This window comes from Mytilus californianus, unplaced genomic scaffold (assembly GCF_021869535.1).
Source record: "Mytilus californianus isolate M0D057914Y unplaced genomic scaffold, xbMytCali1.0.p SCAF_5, whole genome shotgun sequence".
NCBI classification, from domain to species: Eukaryota; Metazoa; Mollusca; class Bivalvia; order Mytilida; family Mytilidae; genus Mytilus; species Mytilus californianus.
This window is the reverse complement of record NW_026262701.1, coordinates 88,621,242-88,642,769: the sequence shown is the minus strand read 5'-3', so window position 1 is coordinate 88,642,769 and position 21,528 is coordinate 88,621,242.

Here is a 21,528-nt window from a genome sequence, read left to right as displayed (position 1 = left end):
GGCCATTTTCCTGACTTGGTACAGGACATTTTAAGAAAAAAAATGGTGGGTTGAACCTGGTTTTATGGCATGCCAAACCTCCCGCTTTTATGGCAACGTCAAACACAACACCAAAACGACAACATCACATGACAGGACCACAATACAAATAAATGGGAGAACGTATAGGAGAAAGAAACACACGAATAATAGCTAACAAAAGGTACTAGGCTTAAAATTCAATACGCCAGACGTGCGTCTCGTCCACACAAGACCAACCAGTGACGCTCAGATGAAAAAAGTTTGAAAGCCAAAACAAGTACAAAGCAGAAGAGCACCGATGACCAAAACTTCCAAAAAGTTGCGCCTAACACGGCCAGGGTTTTCTGCCTGGGACAAGAACATCCTTATTATTTAGAATAATTTATTTTGCAAACAGTAAATTTTATAAAATGACTATATAATAGATATACATGATAAAACCGAAGTGGGGACTAACTACAGAATAAAAACGGATACATTACATAAAACAACTTAATCCAACACATAAAAATGCACAGCCGAGTTAGCCAAAGCCTCAACGCACAAAGTGACGTCACATTTGAAATTCTAAAAAAACACACAAAGTGACGTCACATTTGAATTTGTAAAAATATTTCCCAAAAATAAGATAGGATAAGAATTGATTCAAGATTAGATTTGTAATATTGACATTATATTTATTAATAACAATGAAAATAACAATACTTATTAATATCAAATTGTGGTAGTAATTAGGTAATTAATTGTATTATCTAGCTATGTCGGTGTTTCTTCTGAATCAAACTGTAAACCAAATATATCGTATAAATTTCGTTGAACCACACTTAAATCTAATAAATGAAGGGGGTGAATAATTATCTTTACCATAACACACGAATATAACAGAAAAGACGTTAAGACATTTGACAAAATCCGACGAGAATAACAAATATCAAATTAAATACATGAACTTGTGACACTTCTTATAGCAATGCGGTTTCACACTCAGCAAAACAGTCACAATCGGGAATAAGTCACGTTCGGTAAGTAAAAGATCAGACGACGTAATGACAAACCACAATATAACACGTGGTATAAATGTCCTTAGTTAGTTTGGACAAAGACACATCGTATGGATCAACCAATTCGTGATGGTGTCCGTAAAATTTACGGAGTGTCATTTTTAATCTGTCCTCCTCATAACTTTGTTGGAGCAGTTTCTGCGTAAGGAGCACACTCCTGTATATGAAGTCCATATAGTGTGAACAAGCACGAGAATAACGTATTAATTGAGATATGTAAACACCATACGAAGGGGCAGAGGGTATGTTACTGCTGAGAAATAGGAAATTGATAATTGGGAAGTTGAAATCGTCCCGTTTATCATAGATTTTCGTGTGAAGTCGTCCATCTGTGTCAATATTGAGGAAAAGATCAAGGTATGAAGCAGTCCTTCTAGTATCAATAGTATCCTTAATTTCAAGTTCACTGGGGTATATGAGATGTGTGTTTTGGCTGAAATATGGATTATTCAGTGATAGAACATCATCAATATATCGGAAAGTAAAATTAAAGAATTTTGCAAGGTGCTTTTTCTTTTTGTCTTTTAGAAGGTTCTGAATGAATTCTGCTTCATACGAGTACAAAAACAAATCGGCCAGTAGGGGTGCACAATTAGTTCCCATTGGAATACCGGCTGTTTATTGAAATATAAATCCTCCGAACTCAACAAATATATTGTCGTTCAAAAAGTCCAGCATTTTGATAATATCATCTTCAGTATATTTTCTGGTAGATTCAGTGTGGTTTTTCACAAAATATGAATTATTGTAACCCAAAACAAGAAATTTGTATCTACGATTCCCAATTTTATAGAAAAAGCTCTGTTTAATGAGATGGTGAAGTCGATCTTTCAAATGAGCATGGGGAATAGTAGTGTAAAACGTAGAAAAATCAAAAGTCTTTAACCTTGGTCGTTTTGTCTTGAGAACAAACAGAGCAAGTATAAATGCACACAACATTTCATAAAATGCTCCGCTGGCCACAGATTAATACGAACGCAGAGGTCGAACCCTGAACTGTTGGGGCAAGTATGGGCACTACATTCAAGCTTAATACAGTTCTAAATTTGGGGTGTGATTAAATATTTTACACAGCATATGTTTCTGACACAGAATGAATGTGGTCAAAGAACTGAAATTTTGAAATTGGACTTTTACCATATCTACCTATTGTGGTCTAAAATCTAAATACACATAAATACACGGTTAGATTCAGCATATCCAAGTATTTAAATGTCTATTGATGGACAAAATTAGCCAAGTTTTTAAAGGGTTTCGCTTCATAAAAAAATTATCTATAACATTCTGCAAATTAATTTATACAGAATAATAACCCAACCAACCACGAAGTTCTTCAAAAAAATTTACAAAAAAAAAAAAAAAAAAAAATTTACAAATATCATTCATCATAAATAAAGTGTCTCTAATCAATGCGCTGTTAAGGCAGTTACCTACAGGTTTTATGAGTCTATAATCTAGATTGATTAAAATCAGACATATTACTTTTCAGGAAAGGTTAACAATATCATTTAGACATCTTTCAGTTATTATGGCATGAACATAGTAATGCTACATTGCATTTCCAAAGAACATTACTGCATGAGTATATTAATGCACTAATATCTTTTAAATGAAATTTTTAAATGCTACAGAGCAGCTTAGAATTTACTTTTTCGAGAAATTTTTTTTTTTATTTACACTCCAAAAAGTGCAGTTGAATATTTACGATCAATTTGGGTTTTCACTATTTGTGGTTATTCACATGAGTTTAAAAAACCCATTTTAGTTCAACATAATTGCTTGGTGCGAATTTATTTCAAAAACATTGATAATTCATCTTGAAGTGCCACTCTTTCCAAGAAAATCATTATTCTTCAAAAAATTACTCCAAGCAAAAATGCTAATAATTCCAAGTATGACCATGCCAGGTCACCAATTATTTGTGATCGTCAATGTCCAACTCTGAGTAAAAATGATACTACCATAGTTTTGTTATGTATGTAAGTCTGGTAACTTTAGCAGGATATACACTTGCTTCAGATAGTGATTCAAAGCTCTATAAGCCACCCTCTCAACCTTAAATCCTCCCCTTTAAATTTGATTTGAATATAAATGTTTGAGGTATTTTTAAAAGCATTCGAATAAATATCTCCTCTAATAAAATTTTATATTTGAATATGCATCAAAGGCACAATTTTTTTTTCGTCCACTTTTGCTAGTATTCATAAAATGAATTATGTGCATCACTACCATACACGCAATAGAATGTGAAACTCAAATTTGGAGTTTTGAATTTTGGTCAGGAGTTAAGATCATGTGGTTTTTCGTCGATTTTATTAGGTCGTAAATGGGTCAATATCCCTAATGTGCCTCAAATTGAGGAACTCAAAAGTTGTGCGTAAACAAAAAATCTCTGTGTAGTGATATTGGAATGTTCTATTTTTAACAAGTGACTGAGCTTAACCATTTGTGCTGATTTGGAAAGTAGAGGACAATAGATTAAATGTGTAAAAACTATGGAGTTATAAAATGTATTCAAAGTATTAAATTTTCAAAAAACTTGTGTGAAAAAAGGGATTTTTTACCACGAGGAGCCGCATCACGAAAGGATTTTCAGGGTATGCGAATTTACGGAAAAATGAATCTCACTTCGTACCCCGAAAAATTAACCATATATGTGAAAATGTCTCAGCTTCGAAACGAGCCATCATACATATCCAAGTTTACGAAATGGAATGAACTACAGAAGAAAACTTTACCATTACCACCTATGGGAAATCAACTGCGCATATTTACCCAAATTACAAGATGTATTTTAGAAGTTGTCAGACTGATTTATGCATGATTGCATCTTCTACACCAGAAAAAATTATGGAAATGAAGGTTAGTTGTCTTTTATAAATACCTAGTTATCCCAGCTGGTTCTAGATTAACATTATCTATAAAGATCAGCAAAATTTTTCGCTTTTGAAATGTATTACTGGCACGGGTCTGGAGCACTTCTTTTAGGCACAATCAAAACTTTGTTTAAATGAGACGCTGAAAGGCACATGTCATTGACTTAAAAAAAAGCACTACCTACTTATGGAAACATTTAATATTATCAAATTGTAAGTCAACATGACACACTAAAGACATTGTTATGTTATTATCATTCCAGTCTGCACATGCTACAGGAATAGCTGATAATCAAGGGAACTAATACACTTCATACGAGTATGATTTGATGCATGTGTTTTACACCAATAATTTGACCGTTAATTAGTAACTGGTCATTAAAATATGCAAATAAACAGACAAACATGTTTTAAGAAACGCATGAATTGCTATATTTTAATGAACAGTAGCAAATCACAAGATATTGTCTTTTCTCAGTGAAAAAGGGGGAGGGTCAAACTTTTTAAAAAGAAAGTGCTTCACCTATTCACCTTTGAAGCTACTACTGATTGCTTCTCATAAAAAAAGTTTAAATGAAGGTCGTGAAGGCACAAGGGAGAAGCATCTCTCTTTTTTGGTGTTAAAACTTTCAAGAATTTGATTTTTTCTCTCTCAATAAAACTTATGTGTTTAAATGAAATGATAACACAACCTGAGTAAATTTTTTGTCTTATTTCAGTTTCAGTCATATCATTCCAATTTAACCTGAGACGGCAAATTAGAGGTTTTAAAAAGTTCTGAATTACTGGTAAGCATTTTGTTTTACTAGGCAAGCTCTAAATTGTTTTTTAATGGATATTTATGCAATTGAAATTACAGTCAGAATGTTGAAAATATGCTGATATGAAAACTGCTGCTATGATCTTGATATTATATAAAAATGCTTAGTTACTGATCTTTTCCACTCGACATTTCGAGTTAAACCCTGAGGCAACTGTTCGTCATGTAACACTGCAAACTGTACTTAGCATTATTTTAATCGGTCGTTATTTAATGACATCATAATACGTGTGATATCATAATGTTTACTTAAAAAATCTAATATGCATTTCTCACTGATAAAGTGATGAAATACATTTAAAAAAAACCTTTTTTTTTCAAATAGAATTATGTGAAAGGACAAGTTTTGAAATTTTGCACTTCATTGCGCTTTAATTATATGATAAATATGACATTCACAGTAGTTTAGAGTGGTTTCTATAGTTGAAAATACCAGATTTCCACTGGTAAAAATAATTAAGTATTTTTGTTTTTTTTTTATGAAATCTACATTTTTGCATAATTTCTCAGTCAAAATGCACTTTTAGACATCAGCAAATTTTATTAAATGCTTTAACAGGGTCTGTATATTGTAATTGAAGGTTATCATCAGAAGTTTTATCCATATTATGACTTGTGAGGGTATACTGGAAGAAATTAATTATACTTACACCTTGTATTCAGAATAAATAAATATAGCAATAAAAGGGTCATTGCCTTATGGTGCTAAAACAAGTTTCATTTTCTTTCAGAAATAGAAAAAAATACACAGATTTATTCAAAAAGTCATACCGATGAAAATCACACAAGAATGTTTGGAAAAATCAGAACTATGGATTTCAATATAGGTCAATATCCCTAATGCGCCTCACATTGAGGAACTCAAAAGTTGTGCGTAAACAAAAAATCTGTGTAGTGATATTGGACATGTTTCTATTTTTCACAAGTGACTGAGCTTAACCATTTGTGCTGATTTGGAAATTAGGACCATAGAATAAATGTGTAAAACTATGGAGTTATTAAATGTATTCAAAGTATTAAATTTTCAAAAAAATTATTGTGTGAAAAAAGGGATTTTTTACCACGAGGAGCCGCATCACGAAAGGATTTTCAGGGTATGCGAATTTACGGAAAAATGAATCTCACTTCGTACCCCGAAAAATTAACCATATATGTGAAAATGTCTCAGCTTCGAAACGAGCCATCATACATATCCAAGTTTACGAAATGGAATGAACTACAGAAGAAAACTTTACCATTACCACCTATGGGAAATCAATTGCGCATATTTACCCAAATTACAAGATGTATTTTAGAAGTTGTCAGACTGATTTATGCATGATTGCATCTTCTACACCAGAAAAAATTATGGAAATGAAGGTTAGTTGTCTTTTATAAATACCTAGTTATCCCAGCTGGTTCTAGATTAACATTATCTATAAAGATCAGCAAAATTTTTCGCTTTTGAAATGTATTACTGGCACGGGTCTGGAGCACTTCTTTTAGGCACAATCAAAACTTTGTTTAAATGAGACGCTGAAAGGCACATGTCATTGACTTAAAAAAGGCACTACCTACTTATGGAAACATTTAATATTATTAAATTGTAAGTCAACATGACACACTAAAGACATTGTTATGTTATTATCATTCCAGTCTGCACATGCTACAGGAATAGCTGATAATGAAGGGAACTAATACACTTCATACGAGTATAATTTGATGCATGTGTTTTACACCAATAATTTGACCGTTAATTAGTAACTGGTCATTAAAATATGCAATTAAACAGACAAACATGTTTTAAGAAACGCATGAATTGCTATATTTTAATGAACAGTAGCAAATCACAAGATATTGTCTTTTCTCAGTGAAAAAGGGGGAGGGTCAAACTTTTTAAAAAGAAAGTGCTTCACCTATTCACCTTTAAAGCTACTACTGATTGCTTCTCATAAAAAAAGTTTAAATGAAGGTCGTGAAGGCACAAGGGAGAAGCATCTCTCTTTTTTGGTGATAAAACTTTCAAGAATTTGATTTTTTCTCTCTCAATAAAACTTATGTGTTTAAATGAAATGATAACACAACCTGTTTAATTTTTTTGTCTTATTTCAGTTTCAGTCATATCATTCCAATTTAACCTGAGACGGCAAATAAGAGGTTTTAAAAAGTTCTGAATTACTGGTAAGCATTTTGTTTTACTAGGCAAGCTCTAAATTGTTTTTTTAATGGTATTTATGCAATTGAAATTACAGACAGTATGTTGAAAATATGCTGATATGAAAACTGCTGCTATGATCTTGATATTATATAAAAATGCTTAGTTACTGATCTTTTCCACTCGACATTTCGAGTTAAACCCTGAGGCAACTGTTCGTCATGTAACACTGCAAACTGTACTAAGACATTATTTTAATCGGTCGTTATTTAATGACATCATAATACGTGTGATGTCATAATGTTTACTTAAAAAATCTAATATGCATTTCTCACTGATAAAGTGATGAAATACATTTAAAAAAACCTTTTTTTTTCAAATAGAATTATGTGAAAGGACATGTTTTGAAATTTTGCACTTCATTGCGCTTTAATTATATGATAAATATGACATTCACAGTAGTTTAGAGTGGTTTCTATAGTTGAAAATACCAGATTTCCACTGGTAAAAATAATTAAGTATTTTTGGTTTTTTTTTATGAAATCTACATTTTTGCATAATTTCTCAGTCAAAATGCACTTTTAGACATCAGCAAATTTTATTAAATGCTTTAACAGGGTCTGTTTATTGTAATTGAAGGTTATCATCAGATGTTTTATCCATATAATGACTTGTGAGGGTATATTGGAAGAAATTATTTATACTTACACCTTGTATTCAGAATAAATAAATATAGCAATAAAAGGGTCATTGCCTTATGGTGCTGAAACAAGTTTATTTTCTTTCAGAAATAGAAAAAAATACACAGATTTATTCAGAAAGTCATACCGATGAAAATCACACAAGAATGTTTGGAAAAATCAGAACTATGGATTTCAATATAGGTCAATATCCCTAATGCGCCTCACATTGAGGAACTCAAAAGTTGTGCGTAAACAAAAAATCTCTGTGTAGTGATATTGGACATGTTTCTATTTTTAACAAGTGACTGAGCTTAACCATTTGTGCTGATTTGGAAAGTAGAGGACCATAGAATAAATGTGTAAAACTATGGAGTTATTAAATGTATTCAAAGTATTAAATTTTCAAAAAACTGATTGTGTGAAAAAAGGGATTTTTTACCACGAGGAGCCGCATCACGAAAGATTTTCAGGGTATGCGAATTTACGGAAAAATGAATCTCACTTCGTACCCCGAAAATTTAACCATATATGTGAAAATGTCTCAGCTTCGAAACGAGCCATCATACATATCCAAGTTTACGAAATGGAATGAACTACAGAAGAACACGTTACCATTACCACCTATGGGAAATCAATTGCGCATATTTACCCAAATTACAAGATGTATTTTAGAAGTTGTCAGACTGATTTATGCATGAATGCATCTTGTACACCAGAGAAAATTATGGAAATGAAGGTTAGTTGTCTTTTATAAATACTCAGTTATCCCAGCTGGTTCTAGATTAACATTATCTATAAAGATCAGCAAAATATTTCGCTTTTGAGATGTATTCCTGGCACGGGTCTGGAGCACTTATTTTAGGCACAATCAAAACTTTCTTTACATGAGACGCTGAAAGGCACATGTCATTGACTTAAAAAAGGTACTAACTACTTATGGAAACATTTAATATTAATAAATTGTAAGTCAACATGACACACTAAAGACATTGTTATGTTATTATCATTCCAGTCTGCACATGCTTCAGGAATAGCTGATAATCAAGGGAACTAACACACTTCATACGAGTATAATTTGATGCATGTGTTTTACACCAATAATTTGACCGTTAATTAGTAGCTGGTCATTAAAATATGCAATTAAACAGACAAACATGTTTTAAGAAACGCATGAATTGCTATATTTTAATGAACAGTAGCAAATCACAAGATATTGTCTTTTCTCAGTGAAAAAGAGGGAGGGTCAAAATTTTTAAAAAGAAAGTGCTTCACCTATTCACCTATTAAGCTACTACTGATTGCTTCTCATAAAAAAAAGTTTAAATGAAGGTTGTGAAGGCACAAGGGAGAAGCATCTCTCTTTTTTGGTGATAAAACTTTCAAGAATTTGATTTTTTCTCTCTAAATAATACTTATGTATTTAAATGAAATAATAACACAACCTGAGTAAATTTTTTGTCTTATTTCAGTTTCAGTCCATTCCAATGTAACCTGAGACGGCAAATTAGAGGTTTTATAAAGTTCTGAATTACTGGTTAGCATTTTGTTTTACTAGGCAAGCTCTAAATTGTTTTTTTTTTATGATATTTATGCAATTGAAATTACAGTCAGTTTGTTGAAAATATGCTAATATGAAAACTGTTGCTATGGTCTTGATATTATATAAAAATGCTTAGTTACTGATCTTTTCCTCTCGACATTTCGAGTTAAACCCTGAGGCAACTGTTCGTCATGTAACACTGCAAACTGTACTTAGCATTATTTTAATCGGTCGTTATCTAATGACATCATAATACGTGTGATGTCATAATGTTTACTCAAAAATCTAATGTGCATTTCTCACTGATAAAGGGTTTTCAATAAAATGCATTTAAAAAAACCTTTTTTTTTTCAAATAGAATTATGTGAAAGGACAAGTTTTGAAAATTTGCACTTCATTGCGCTTTAATTATATGATAAATATGACATTCACAGTAGTTAAGAGTGGTTTCTATAGTTGAAAATAGCAGATTTCCACTGGTAAAAATAATTAAGTATTTTTAGTTATTTTTATGAAATCTACATTTTTGCATAATTTCTCAGTGAAAATGCACTTTTAGACATCAGAAAATTTTATTAAATGCTTTAACAGGGTCTGTATATTGTAATTGAAGGTTATAATCAGATGTTTTATCCATATAATGACTTGTGAGGGTATACTGGAAGAAATTAATTATACTTACACCTTGTATTCAGAATAAATAAATATAGCAATAAAAGGGTCATTGCCTTATGGTGCTGAAACAAGTTTATTTTCTTTCAGAAATAGAAAAAAATACACAGATTTATTCAGAAAGTCATACCGATGAAAATCACACAAGAATGTTTGGAAAAATCAGAACTATGGATTTCAATATAGGTCAATATCCCTAATGCGCCTCACATTGAGGAACTCAAAAGTTGTGCGTAAACAAAAAATCTCTGTGTAGTGATATTGGACATGTTTCTATTTTTAACAAGTGACTGAGCTTAACCATTTGTGCTGATTTGGAAAGTAGAGGACCATAGAATAAATGTGTAAAACTATGGAGTTATTAAATGTATTCAAAGTATTAAATTTTCAAAAAACTGATTGTGTGAAAAAAGGGATTTTTTACCACGAGGAGCCGCATCACGAAAGATTTTCAGGGTATGCGAATTTACGGAAAAATGAATCTCACTTCGTACCCCGAAAATTTAACCATATATGTGAAAATGTCTCAGCTTCGAAACGAGCCATCATACATATCCAAGTTTACGAAATGGAATGAACTACAGAAGAACACGTTACCATTACAACCTATGGGAAATCAATTGCGCATATTTACCCAAATTACAAGATGTATTTTAGAAGTTGTCAGACTGATTTATGCATGAATGCATCTTGTACACCAGAGAAAATTATGGAAATGAAGGGTTAGTTGTCTTTTATAAATACTCAGTTATCCCAGCTGGTTCTAGATTAACATTATCTATAAAGATCAGCAAAATATTTCGCTTTTGAGATGTATTCCTGGCACGGGTCTGGAGCACTTATTTTAGGCACAATCAAAACTTTCTTTACATGAGACGCTGAAAGGCACATGTCATTGACTTAAAAAAGGTACTAACTACTTATGGAAACATTTAATATTAATAAATTGTAAGTCAACATGACACACTAAAGACATTGTTATGTTATTATCATTCCAGTCTGCACATGCTTCAGGAATAGCTGATAATGAAGGGAACTAACACACTTCATACGAGTATAATTTGATGCATGTGTTTTACACCAATAATTTGACCGTTAATTAGTAGCTGGTCATTAAAATATGCAATTAAACAGACAAACATGTTTTAAGAAACGCATGAATTGCTATATTTTAATGAACAGTAGCAAATCACAAGATATTGTCTTTTCTCAGTGAAAAAGAGGGAGGGTCAAACTTTTTAAAAAGAAAGTGCTTCACCTATTCACCTATTAAGCTACTACTGATTGCTTCTCATAAAAAAAAGTTTAAATGAAGGTTGTGAAGGCACAAGGGAGAAGCATCTCTCTTTTTTGGTGATAAAACTTTCAAGAATTTGATTTTTTCTCTCTAAATAATACTTATGTATTTAAATGAAATAATAACACAACCTGAGTAAATATTTTGTCTTATTTCAGTTTCAGTCCATTCCAATGTAACCTGAGACGGCAAATTAGAGGTTTTATAAAGTTCTGAATTACTGGTTAGCATTTTGTTTTACTAGGCAAGCTCTAAATTGTTTTTTTTTATGATATTTATGCAATTGAAATTACAGTCAGTTTGTTGAAAATATGCTAATATGAAAACTGTTGCTATGGTCTTGATATTATATAAAAATGCTTAGTTACTGATCTTTTCCTCTCGACATTTCGAGTTAAACCCTGAGGCAACTGTTCGTCATGTAACACTGCAAACTGTACTTAGCATTATTTTAATCGGTCGTTATCTAATGACATCATAATACGTGTGATGTCATAATGTTTACTCAAAAATCTAATGTGCATTTATCACTGATAAAGGGTTTTCAATAAAATGCATTTAAAAAAACCTTTTTTTTTCAAATAGAATTATGTGAAAGGACAAGTTTTGAAAATTTGCACTTCATTGCGCTTTAATTATATGATAAATATGACATTCACAGTAGTTAAGAGTGGTTTATATAGTTGAAAATAGCAGATTTCCACTGGTAAAAATAATTAAGTATTTTTAGTTATTTTTATGAAATCTACATTTTTGCATAATTTCTCAGTGAAAATGCACTTTTAGACATCAGAAAATTTTATTAAATGCTTTAACAGGGTCTGTATATTGTAATTGAAGGTTATCATCAGATGTTTTATCCATATTATGACTTGTGAGGGTATACTGGAAGAAATTAATTATACTTACACCTTGTATTCAGAATAAATAAATATAGCAATAAAAGGGTCATTGCCTTATGGTGCTGAAACAAGTTTATTTTCTTTCAGAAATAGAAAAAAATACACAGATTTATTCAGAAAGTCATACTGATGAAAATCACACAAGAATGTTTGGAAAAATCAGAACTATGGATTTCAATATAGGTCAATATCCCTAATGCGCCTCAAATTGAGGAACTCAAAAGTTGTGCGTAAACAAAAAATCTCTGTGTAGAGATATTGGACATGTTTCTATTTTTAACAAGTGACTGAGCTTAACCATTTGTGCTGATTTGGAAAGTAGAGGACCATAGAATAAATGTGTAAAAGATATGGAGTTATCAAATGTATTCAAAGTATTAAATTTTCAAAGAACTTATTGTGTGAAAAAAGGGATTTTTTTTTATCACGGGGAAGCCGCATCACGAAAGGATTTTCAGGGTATGCAAATTTACGGAAAAATGAATCTCACTTCGTACCCCGAAAATTAAACCACATATGTGAAAATGTCTCAGCTTCGAAACGAGCCACCATACATATCCAAGTTTAAGAAATGGAATGAACTACAGAAGAACACGTTACCATTACCACCTATGGGAAATCAATTGCGCATATTTACCCAAATTACAAGATGTATTTTAGAAGTTGTCAGACTGATTTATGCATGAATGCATCTTGTACACCAGAGAAAATTATGGAAATGAAGGTTAGTTGTCTTTTATAAATACTCAGTTATCCCAGCTGGTTCTAGATTAACATTATCTATAAAGATCAGCAAAATATTTCGCTTTTGAGATGTATTCCTGGCACGGGTCTGGAGCACTTATTTTAGGCACAATCAAAACTTTCTTTACATGAGACGCTGAAAGGCACATGTCATTGACTTAAAAAAGGTACTAACTACTTATGGAAACATTTAATATTAATAAATTGTAAGTCAACATGACACACTAAAGACATTGTTATGTTATTATCATTCCAGTCTGCACATGCTTCAGGAATAGCTGATAATCAAGGGAACTAACACACTTCATACGAGTATAATTTGATGCATGTGTTTTACACCAATAATTTGACCGTTAACTAGTAGCTGGTCATTAAAATATGCAATTAAACAGACAAACATGTTTTAAGAAACGCATGAATTGCTATATTTTAATGAACAGTAGCAAATCACAAGATATTGTCTTTTCTCAGTGAAAAAGAGGGAGGGTCAAACTTTTTAAAAAGAAAGTGCTTCACCTATTCACCTATTAAGCTACTACTGATTGCTTCTCATAAAAAAAGTTTAAATGAAGGTTGTGAAGGCACAAGGGAGAAGCATCTCTCTTTTTTGGTGATAAAACTTTCAAGAATTTGATTTTTTCTCTCTCAATAATACTTATGTATTTAAATGAAATGATAACACAACCTGAGTAAATTTTTTGTCTTATTTCAGTTTCAGTCCATTCCAATGTAACCTGAGACGGCAAATTAGAGGTTTTAAAAAATTCTGAATTACTGGTAAGCATTTTGTTTTACTAGGCAAGCTCTAAATTGTTTTTTTTTATGATATTTATGCAATTGAAATTACAGTCAGTTTGTTGAAAATATGCTAATATGAAAACTGTTGCTATGGTCTTGATATTATATAAAAATGCTTAGTTACTGATCTTTTCCTCTCGACATTTCGAGTTAAACCCTGAGGCAACTGTTCGTCATGTAACACTGCAAACTGTACTTAGCATTATTTTAATCGGTCGTTATCTAATGACATCATAATACGTGTGATGTCATAATGTTTACTCAAAAATCTAATGTGCATTTATCACTGATAAAGGGTTTTCAATAAAATGCATTTAAAAAAACCTTTTTTTTTCAAATAGAATTATGTGAAAGGACAAGTTTTGAAAATTTGCACTTCATTGCGCTTTAATTATATGATAAATATGACATTCACAGTAGTTTAGAGTGGTTTCTATAGTTGAAAATACCAGATTTCAACTGGTAAAAATAATTAAGTATTTTTTTTTTTTTTTTATGAAATCTACATTTTTGCATAATTTCTAAGTCGAAATGCACTTTTAGACATCAGAAAATTTTATTAAATGCTTTAACAGGGTCTGTATATTGTAATTGAAGGTTATCATCAGATGTTTTATCCATATTATGACTTGTGAGGGTATACTCGAAGAAATTAATTATACTTACACCTTGTATTCAGAATAAATAAATATAGCGGTAAAAGGATCATTGCCTTATAGTGCTGAAACAAGTTTATATTCTTTCAGAAATGGAAAAAAAATACACAGATTTATTCAGAAAGTCATACCGATGAAAATCACACAAGAATGTTTGGAAAAATCAGAACTATGGATTTCAATATAGGTCAATATCCCTAATGCGCCTCACATTGAGGAACTCAAAAGTTGTGCGTAAACAAAAAATCTCTGTGTAGTGATATTGGACATGTTTCTATGTTTAACAAGTGACTGAGCTTAACCATTTGTGCTGATTTGGAAAGTAGAGGACCACAGAAATAAACGTGTAAAACTATGGAGTTATTAAATGTATTCAAAGTATTAAATTTTCAAAGAATTTATTGTGTGAAAAAAGGGATTTTTTACCACGAGGAGCTGCATCACGAAAGGATTTTCGGAGTATGCTAATTTACGGAAAATTTAACCACATATGTGAAAATGTCTCAGCTAAGAAACGAGCCATCATACATATCCAAGTTTACGATAAGGACTGAGCTACAGAAGAACGTTACCATTACCAACTATCATATATTGACCCAAATGTAACCGTCTTATGTAAAAATTATGTTTTTTCTTCAATCTTCCATCTGAATGTAATACATTAATGTGTTTACAGTTGCCTTGTAGCCTGTCTATTTTAGAGTTGGTTGACCGTTATGGAATAACCGTTTCACAGATGATCTCGGATATGTTCCTTATGTCGTAACTACAATACCCTTCCCTTTTCACGAATGTGACCTACCGAATTAGACTTCTTACCGGATTCGTAATAACATAAGCAACACGACGGGTGCCACATGTGGAGCAGGATCTGCTTACCCTTCCGGAGCACCTGAGATCACCCCCAGGTTTTGGTGGGGTTCGTGTTGCTTAGTCTTTAGTTTTCTATGTTGTGTCATCTATACTATTATTTGTCTGTTTGTCTTTTTATTTTTGGATTTTTGGCCATGGCGTTGTCATTTTGTTTTCGAACTATGAGTTTGACTGTCCCTCTGGTATCTTTCGTCCGTCTTTTAATGATATCAGTGGAAAGAAATATTGAGAAATTCTGTTTCTGGTTTTATTTTTCATAGTTGATTGTTGACTGCTCGAAGATAAAGTACTATGATTTAATCTTTCCTTTAAGTAAAAAGAGAAAATTATGGCATAGTGTTTTATTCATGCCTTCATCTTTATTATTTGTATTGAATGTAATTCCGGACTTTTGACAAACGCAGTTATCTGTAATCTGTAATCTGTAATCGAATTTCTGCCAATCAAGGCACACCTCCATTCACATACAGGAAAATGTCAATACACAATAATATACAATACGACGGTCATCACTTGATATATTAAAATATAAAACTTTTCCACCACCACAAAGATTAATATACTTCCGAATATAAATAAAACAATGAAATCTTTCGACAGTAATAAATTAAAATGTTCTTTCAATACAAAATCAAATGATTCTGAGACCATGTGTGCCCATCATGCCGATGCAAGCTACCTATATAATACTTATTAGCATTTAGAAGTTAGATTTTCTACTGCCTAAGTCATCTAGATTAGCTAGTAAAGCATAACGCTTGTTGTGTAAATTATATAGCAAATGTCTACACAGGGGTTCTAAAATATTACTGGTTTCCTCAAAAGCAGTTCTGTTTACATCAATGTCCACATAACAGAACGGGTTGATAATTAATTTGAGAAGATCAGCAGGAAGGGATGTTGTATCTTTAGCTAAAATCAAACTTCCATTGTTTAAAATTTTTGACATAAGTGGTTTTCTTGTTTCTTCTAATTTTTCACATAACAGGATAAAGTGTTCAACTGTTTCATCCGCTTTACTACATAGTTTACAAATTGAACTGATATGTTTCTTTGAAAATGAGGCTTTGCTGGTTTGTAGGATATAGTTCCCAGTTGCAATTTTAAGACGTACAGGATTTTTTCTGATGTCTTTTAGATTTGCACTGACCGAAATTGCTAAAGGATGTACGGATCCAATGTTATATTTATGGTCAATTTTAGTGTTGAATACCGTTTTGATACATCAATAATTTTTGAAGTCCATTTGGCGTAAATTTTGGATTTAACTAACTTTTTCCATTGAAGTTTTGATAAAGGGCTGTTCAGATAATCATACAAGTCAGTAATTCCATATTTTAAGCATATTTCCTTAATTTCAATAAACCAACTGTGGCTATTGTGGGGTTTTATCTTTAGTTGTCTTTCGGCTAGCCGTCATTCAATTGAGTCACGTTTAGCTCTAGATATGTTTCCAAATAGATTGATAGCTTTAATAGGAAGTAAACCGGATAAGGTATAAACTGCAGAATCAGCTACATTAGTATTTAAAGACAAAATTTGTTTAATTCATTTTTTGTATTGAATAGAAATATTATTTAGTGTTTTACCTTTAGGTAGTAAAATTTCCAAACCATAAGTTAATAATGGCAGAATATATGTTCTTATGAGAGATATTGAAATTTTACTATCTTAACCATTTTCTCCATGGAGTTCTGTACCCTTTAGGCTATACATCGCTCTTCGTGCTTTCTTTATATTTCCAGTTGTGTCAGCAGAATCTTTATCAGATTTTTGAATTCCTATATGAGAGGCGGTTGGGACGATTGGCATGTTATTTCCGTTCAATTTCCAAAATCCATCTTCAATTTTCAAAAAATTTCGGCAGGTTTTTACCGGGATAACAGCACTTTTTGTAGGTTGCAATAAATATCCTTCCCTTTTGCTAAAGTCTAAAGCGATGTAAATCAGGATTATTGGAGATGAGAACATCGTCAGCACATGTAGGAGCACAGCAATTGATGTTTCCGACTCTTCCACCATAACCTGATGTACTTAGAATATTGAGCAGTGGATTAATGTAAATCTTGTACAAGTCAGCGCTGAGTTCACCTCCTTGACGGACCCCTTGGTCTATAGTATACATATGTTTTAAAATTAGATTATTTCATTTAATACACGAGGATGCATTTTCATATAAATAATTCAGTAGCAATATGGATTGTTCCGAAAAGTCTATTTGAAACATACGGCGGATCAAATTAGCATGTACCACAACATCAAAAGCTGACTTGCCATCTAATAAAGCTATGTAAACTGGAAGTTTAAGGTCTTTGCTTTCCCTTTCAAGTTCTTCTATGAATAGTTCACAAATCAGAGGTAAGGTACCCTCAGTGAATCCTTTTTGTAGCGGGTTTTGGGAAATTAAAATTTTCGGGTTTTCTCTTTCTTTTAAGATCTTTTCGATAATTTTTGAGTAGGTTGGAGTTATAGTAATTCCTCTATTAATTTTGGCATTTTTCATATCTCCTTTATTTTTGAACACCGGAAATAAAGTTTCAATTTTCAGTAGATCTGGTATGTAACAGAATTTAAAGCAAACATTTAAAAGTTGTTGTAAATGTAGTAGTAGTGCCTCACTTCCATGAATAAAATTTTCAGCAGTTAAACCATAGAAATCCTCAGCTTTGTTTGTGTTGAGTTTTAAGACAGCTATTTTTACCTCTTCAGTTGAAATTTCCTGGTGAATATATTTATCTTTACATATTTTAATAATATGGGTAGCTTCCTTTTCAACAGATTTTAAATATTTAGTGTCAAAAGAGTTATTGTTAGATTTTTTTGCTAGATCTCCAAAATTCAAGCCCTTCATTACATCTCTGGGGATTGGAAAAGTTCTTCATCTACTGTCAATTCTTCAATAAAACGTGAAAGCTTTCCTCTTTGTTTTTTTATAAGGCTATAAAAAAGTGCCGAATCATTATACCCTGCATCTATGATTTTCTGACGTTCTTGTATTCTAAGAAGTGCAACTTCTATTCTACATTGTTTCCGAAGTGAGGAGGTGGTAATTTTCTTTTGAAGAGTGTAAAGATTGTTGGGGTCAGATCGACGACCTTTTTGTTTCCATTTAAAAAACGCAAATTTTTTCTTTGTGATTGCTTGAAAGATGTTTTCAGTCATGATTTGTAGTTTCGTTTTCTTTATTTTCTTTTTAGAGCAACTGCAACTGTAGCTTTAGTTATAGTATGATTGAATTAAATTTTTATATTTATCTTTATCAATTTTGTTCCACTTGACTTTATTACTGATAGATTGTTTTTGAATTTTAGAATTTCTGCAGGGTAGTTCATATTTTAGTCGAAGTAAAATTGGAAGATGATCAGAATCATTTGAGATAATGTCAGCTTTTTCAATATTTAGTATACAGTTCCTAAATTTTTCTTGGAAGAGTTTATAATCAATTGCTGAAGACGAGTTGCCACTTGTATGTGTAAAGGTAATTCCAACTTCTGTAGTAGTCAAATTATGATCAGACATAAAGTTAAGTATATATCTTTTTCTATTAGAATTATTTTCATTAAAAATATTTTCATTGAAATCTCCACCAATAATTATCTGGTGAGTAGCTTTATAAATTTCCATGATCTCATGTAGTTGGTCAATACGTTCGTAAAGCTCATTTAGATGATTATCTGAAGATTTACAAGGGAGATAAATAGAAATAAATAACAATTTCTGATTTCCAGACAACTCAATACAATGTATTCTCTCATTTCCAATTGGTAAGGTTGTAACAAGTTTATCAAGATTCTTTTTCCATAGAATGGCTACACCTCCATATCCACGGGGCATGTGAGAAGGTAACTTGAATAGGATCATTAGAATCAACTGCTTTACCCGTTCCGGTGAAATCATTATGTAGTTCTTGTAGGATATTGAGTTGTCAGTCATATAACCAGTGCTCTTGGAGAAGAAATATATAATTTTTTTCTTTCGCTCCTGAACTGAATTATCTTCCCCCCCCCCCTGACAGTAGGAATGAAAATTTCCGGTTAAAGGACCTGACAATGGGAAAGAACTATTGTTCCATAAAAGACTGTCATAATATATATATCAATATAGGTCAATATCCCTAATGCGCCTCACATTGAGGAACTCAAAAGTTGTCCGTAAACAAAAAATCTCTGTGTAGTGATATTGGACATGTTTCTATTTTTAACAAGTGACTGAGCTTAACCATTTGTGCTGATTTGGAAAGTAGAGGACCATAGAATAAACGTGTAAAACTATGGAGTTATTAAATGTATTCAAAGTATTAAATTTTCAAAGAATTTATTGTGTGAAAAAAGGGGGTTTTTTACCACGAGGAGCTGCATCACGAAAGGATTTTCGGAGTATGCTAATTTACGGAAAAATGAATCTCACTTCGTACCCCGAAAATTTAACCACATATGTGAAAATGTCTCAGCTAAGAAACGAGCCATCATACATATCCAAGTTTACGATAAGGACTGAGCTACAGAAGAACGTTACCATTACCAACTATCATATATTGACCCAAATGTAACCGTCTTATGTAAAAATTATGTTTTTTCTTCAATCTTCCATCTGAATGTAATACATTAATGTGTTTACAGTTGCCTTGTAGCCTGTCTATTTTAGAGTTGGTTGACCGTTATGGAATAAACGTTTCACAGATGATATCGGATATGTTCCTTATGTCGTAACTACAATACCCTTCCCTTTTCACGAATGTGACCTACCGAATTAGACTTCTTACCGGATTCGTAATAACATAAGCAACACGACGGGTGCCACATGTGGAGCAGGATCTGCTTACCCTTCCGGAGCACCTGAGATCACCCCCAGGTTTTGGTGGGGTTCGTGTTGCTTAGTCTTTAGTTTTCTATGTTGTGTCATCTATACTATTATTTGTCTGTTTGTCTTTTTATTTTTGGATTTTTGGCCATGGCGTTGTCATTTTGTTTTCGAACTATGAGTTTGACTGTCCCTCTGGTATCTTTCGTCCGTCTTTTAATGATATCAGTGGAAAGAAATATTGAGAAATTCTGTTTCTGGTTTTATTTTTCATAGTTGATTGTTGACTGCTCGAAGATAAAGTACTATGATTTAATCTTTCCTTTAAGTAAAAAGAGAAAATTATGGCATGGTGTTTTATTCATGCCTTCATCTTTATTATTTGTATTGAATGTAATTCCGGACTTTTGACAAACGCATTTATCTGTAATCTGTAATCTGTAATCGAATTTCTGCCAATCAAGGCACACCTCCATTCACATACAGGAAAATGTCAATACACAATAATATACAATACGACGGTCATCACTTGATATATTAAAATATAAAACTTTTCCACCACCACAAAGATTAATATACTTCCGAATATAAATAAAACAATGAAATCTTTCGACAGTAATAAATTAAAATGTTCTTTCAATACAAAATCAAATGATTCTGAGACCATGTGTGCCCATCATGCCGATGCAAGCTACCTATATAATACTTATTAGCATTTAGAAGTTAGATTTTCTTCTGCCTAAGTCATCTAGATTAGCTAGTAAAGCATAACGCTTGTTGTGTAAATTATATAGCAAATGTCTACACAGGGGTTCTAAAATATTACTGGTTTCCTCAAAAGCAGTTCTGTTTACATCAATGTCCACATAACAGAACGGGTTGATAATTAATTTGAGAAGATCAGCAGGAAGGGATGTTGTATCTTTAGCTAAAATCAAACTTCCATTGTTTAAAATTTTTGACATAAGTGGTTTTCTTGTTTCTTCTAATTTTTCACATAACAGGATAAAGTGTTCAACTGTTTCATCCGCTTTACTACATAGTTTACAAATTGAACTGATATGTTTCTTTGAAAATGAGGCTTTGCTGGTTTGTAGGATATAGTTCCCAGTTACATTTTTAAGACGTACAGGATTTTTTCTGATGTCTTTTAGATTTGCACTGACCGAAATTGCTAAAGGATGTACGGATCCAATGTTATATTTATGGTCAATTTTAGTGTTGAATACCGTTTTGATACATCCATTATTTTTGAAGTCCATTTGGCGTAAATTTTGGATTTAACTAACTTTTTCCATTGAAGTTTTGATAAAGGGCTGTTCAGATAATCATACAAGTCAGTAATTCCATATTTTAGCATATTTCCTTAATTTCAATAAACCAGCTGTGGCTATTGTGGGGTTTTATCTTTAGTTGTCTTTCGGCTAGCCGTCATTCAATTGAGTCACGTTTAGCTCTAGATATGTTTCCAAATAGATTGATAGCTTTAATGGGAAGTAAACCGGATAAGGTATAAACTGCAGAATCAGCTACATTAGTATTTAAAGACAAAATTTGTTTAATTCATTTTTTGTATTGAATAGAAATATTATTTAGTGTTTTACCTTTAGGTAGTAAAATTTCCAAACCATAAGTTAATAATGGCAGAATA